Consider the following 5,082-nt stretch of genomic DNA (forward strand, 5'->3'; position numbering starts at 1 on the left):
AAATTTAAACCATTACAGAACCTGGTAGAAGCATTCATTAGAAACAACAAATATTTTCTTTGGAATTTAGAATATGAAGTATATGAAGATACTACAACATTTACGAAAGGTGGAAGGGGAGTATTCCTCCCGTTGGTAATGGTAAGGTTAAATCGAATCTGTGGTGAGTGACCTATACTTCAAATGCAGATGAGAGTCACATTGAATACAGAGAAAGATATTTCCATCAATCACTCACTTACTCGTCTCAGCATAATAATCACGAACTTGTCGTTAATCAGCATTTCCTCAGGATAAATTCGCAGCAATAGTCACACAAGATGAAAACTCTTAGGTGCTAGGTTGTAAGACCCGTCTGTATATTGAAGGAAGAATTAATCATCCAGAGGCAGGAGGGCATATGAAAACTGCCAGGGTTGATTTCACCTGTTCCCGGAAAATCAAGATTATCTCAACAATCAGATTACCTGCAACGTCCGTAAGCCAGGAATCGGAATGTAGGTAAAAGGATATTCTTTCGTAGCGCTATTTGAAGCTAGTACGTTGAAAAATATTAGGTTTAGAGCACGAGACGAACTTTTAGGATCAGTCAGATTTTACATCTCTGTATGTTATTATCAGAGTTTGTAGAGGGTTACATAGGTTGGTCTGAGAAGCGCGCACAAAATGTGTACTGATCTTTAGCAGAGGAGATTAGCTGCCGATTTGCAGCAGAGGAGATATGCTGCTTTATTACAGTAAAAGAGAAACATAAGCTCTTTTGCGTCTCCAGCTTAAGTGTCCGAGGAACTGCTAATATCATTGTCGAACATGTGATGAACACACTAGACATCTGATCCAAGCCTCTCGAAATAACGACACTCGGAATTTTAACTACACCGTCCAACACAGTGGTGTAAAACCTAAAACAGTGACGAAGTAATGCTAAAGTGCAATCGTAACTGTGTAGCATTATGTTTCTATGCTCAGACGCTATTGTTTCCGGAGTCATTATGTCTAAAATTTTCGTTGTTGTTTTAATCTTCAGTCCAGAGATTGGTTTGATGCAGCTCTCCATGCTACTCTATCCTGTGCAAGCCTCTTCATCTCAGAATAACTATGGCAACCTACATCCTTCTGAATCTACTTAGTGTATTCGTCTCCTGGTCTCCCTCTTCGATTTTTACCCTTCACGCTTCCCTCCAGTACTAAAATTGTGGTCCCTTGATGCTTCAGAACATGTCCTACCTACCGATCCCTTCTTCTTCTCAAGCTGTGCCACAAAATCTTCTTCCCTATTCTATACAGTGCCTCCTCATTAGTTATGTGGTCTACCCATCTAATCTTCAGCATTCTTCTGTAGCACCACATTTCTAAAGCTTCTATTCTCTTCTTGTCTAAGCTGTTTATCGTCCGTGTTTCACTTTAAAACATGACTACGCTTCATTCAAATACTTTCAGAAAAGACTTCCTGACACTTAAATCTATACTCGACGTTAACAAATTTCTCTCCTTCAGAGACGCTGTAGCCAGTCTTCTTTTTATATCCTCTTTACTTCGACCATCATCAGTTATTTTGCTGCCCAAATAGCAAAACTCATCTCCTATTTCATGTGGCTCATTTTCTAATCTAATATCCTCAGCATCACGTGATTAAATTCGACTACTTTCCATTATCCTCGTCTTGTTTTGGTGATGTTCATATTATATCCTCCTTTCAAGACACTGTCCATTCCTTTCAGCTGCTCTTCCAGGCCCTTTGCTGTCTCTGGCAAAATTACAATGTCGACGGCAAACCTGAAAGTTTGTATTTCTTCTCCACTGATTTTAATTCCTACTCCAAGTTTACTGCTTGCTCAATAATCAGATTGAATAACATTGGTGATAGGCTACAAACCTTTCTCACTCCGTTCTCAACCACCACTTCTTCCCCTTTCATGCCCCTCGACTCTTATAACTGCCATTTGGTTTCTGTACTAATTGTAAATAGCCTTTGCTTCTTGTAATTTACCCCTGCCACCTTTAGAATTTGAAAGAGAGTATTCCAGTTAACATTGTCAAATGCTTTCTCTAAGTCTACAAAAAGTAGAAACGTAGGTTTGGCTTTCCTTAACCTATGTCCTAAAATAAGTCAGTGTTGCCTCCCGTGTTCCAACATTTCTACGGAATCCCAACTAACCTTTCCCCAGGTCGGTGTCTACCAGTATTTCCATTCGGCTGTAAAAAGTTCATGTTAGTATTTTGCCACCGTGACTTATTAAACTGATATCTGTAAACACTTGATTTCTTCTACTTGAAGTCTGATGGTATGTCGCCTGTCTCATACATCTTCCTCACCAGATCGTAGAGTTTTGTTAGGACTGGCTCTAATAGAATGTTGTCTACTCCTGGGGCCTTGTTTCGATTTACGTCTTTCACTGCTCTGTCAAACTCTTCACACATTATAATGTCTCCCATTCCATATTTATCTACATCATCTTCCATTTCCATAATATTGCTCTCAAATACATCGCCCTTGTATAGTCCCTCTATATACTCCTTCGACCTTCTGCTTACCCTTCATTACTTGGGACAGGTTTCCCATCTGAGCTCCTGATATTCGTATAGGTAGTTCTCTTTTCTCCAAACGTCTCTTTAATCTTCCTGCAGGCAATACGTATCTTACCACTCGTGATACATGCTTCTGCATCATTACATTGGTCCTCTAGTCATGCCTGCTTAGTCATTTTGCATTTCATGTCGATCACATTTTTGAGACGTTTGCATTCATTTCCGCCTGCTTCATTTACTGCATTTTTATATTTTCTCCTTTCATCAATTAAATTCAATATCTCTTCTGTTAACCAAGGATTTGTGCTAGCCATCGTCTTTTTACCTACTTGATCCTCTGCTGCGTTCTCTATTTCATCTCTCAAACCTACCCATTCTTATTCTCCTGTGTTTCCTTCGCTTGTTCTTGTCAATCGTTCGCTAATACACTGTCTTGAACTCTCTATAACCTCTGGTTCTTTCAGTTTATTCAGGTTCCATCTCCTTAAATTCCTATCTTTTTGCAGTTTCTTCTGTTTTAATCTACAGTTTATTACCAAAAAATTGTTGTCAGTGCCCACATCTGCCCCTGCGAATGTCTTACACTTTAAAACCTGTTTCGTAATTATCTGTGCTACCATTACATAATCTATCTGAAACTTTCCAGTGTCTCCAGGCCTGTTCCACGCATACAATCTTCTTTGATGATTTTTAAACCAAGAATTAGCTATGATTAAGTCATACTCTGTGCAAAATTCTATCAGGCGGCTTCCTCTTTCATTCTTTACTCCCCTACTACTTTTTCTTCTCTTTATTTTCCTACAGTTACATTCCAGTCCTCCATGACTACTAAATTTTTGTCTCTCTTAACTATATGAATAATTTCTTTTATCGCTTCATACATTCCTTCAGTCTCTTCATCATCTGCGGAGCTGGTTGCATGCCTAAAATTACGCATAGAAAATTAAGTTTCAACTGATTACAGTATTTTCGATGAAACGCATATGTGTTACAATTGTGAAGATACCTATAAATTCAATTAAGTATATGGAATTTAAATTTGCACTCGCTTTGAACAGTACGAATGCCGTGTAACCTGATATGTGCATCAGTCTTGCATAACCAAATGAAGAACAGTGTGATTTGGTTATTAGGTGAAAGAAATCCACTTATTAGCCGTACCTCCACCGTTGCAGTGTTTATTTACATCAAGATGAAACACTCATTACTTACCATCCTTTCGGAAGGTGAAATAAAGGTCAATTCCCAGTAATGTGAATTGTAGGAAGAGTAATATGAGATGAAGACGATGATGAAGAATCTACGCTGTTGACGCAGCTGATGTAAAAAACATATTTTCCTGCATTCAGCATTGAAAATGATTTCACAAAAAATATTTTCACAAAAATTCTCATACTCTCCTTTACTCTCTTAGTGGCTGAATTTCCAAAAGCAATGGAAATCTCATTTTTTATTTCTAACAGAGGACCCAAATTTAAAGTTTAATAGATTTTGCTTTAAAATGCTGCCATTCATAAAAATTATCTTCCCATATTTTACCCCTTAAGAGTCGAATTTCCAAAGACGCTGAAACACGTATTTTTTTTGTTTGTAACTGAGAAAACGAATAACTATTTTCAAAGTTGTACCTTAAAATACTTTAATAGTACTTTTTTTCAAAAAAAACTTCACTCACTATTTTAGCCCCTTAGAGGTTGAATTCCAAAAAACCCAATGAATATTTTCATAGTTATAACTTCAAATTGCTTTAATACCGATATACTTTCGAAATAACTTTTCATCCCCTTGTTTGCTCTTCAAGGCTATAATTTCAAAAAATCCCTTATTATAGGTATATACAGTATATCAACCGCTCTTCAAATTTCAAGTCTCTATTCTTAACATATTGGGCTCAGTGATGAGTCTGTGGATTGGTCACATCTTATTTGACACCATTAGAGGTTGAATTTCCAAAAATTCTGAAACAGATATTTTTTTTATTTTTAAACGAGAAACTAAATTCAAGTTTTAAGAGATTCAGGTTTGTAATCTAATATTTTCCTAAAACATTTCAGCCCTTATTTCACCTCTTAGGGGCTGAATCTATAAACCATCGGAAGATGTAGAAACATTTATTATTTCTAACAGAGAAGTCAAAGACCAGTTTTCATAGATGTAGCTTTAAAATGCTTTAGTAGTTCTTTAATCATGATTTATTTAGAAGAACACTCTCTTTGACCTCCACAGGGGTTAAATTTCAAAAAATGCTGAAACACGAGTTTCTTTATTTCTGACTAAGGAACGAAGTACCATGTTCGTAGTTATCATTTTATTATTGCCTCAACAGCAAAATATTTTTAAAAAGCCTTACAGCCTCTCTTTCACGCCGTTAAGAGACGCCTACAGTATAAGCTTCACATCCTTTCAAAATTACAAGTTTCTGTCCTCAGTGGTTTGGCCTGGGCGATGGTGAGTCAGTCTGGACATTTCCTTTTATATATAGAGGTTACGAGTATGTGTTCCTTATTGTTAATTTTAGTGACAATGCTACATATACGGTATGTTACAGGTATC

This window comes from Schistocerca cancellata, chromosome 6, assembly GCF_023864275.1.
Source record: "Schistocerca cancellata isolate TAMUIC-IGC-003103 chromosome 6, iqSchCanc2.1, whole genome shotgun sequence".
In the NCBI taxonomy this organism is placed as follows: Eukaryota; Metazoa; Arthropoda; class Insecta; order Orthoptera; family Acrididae; genus Schistocerca; species Schistocerca cancellata.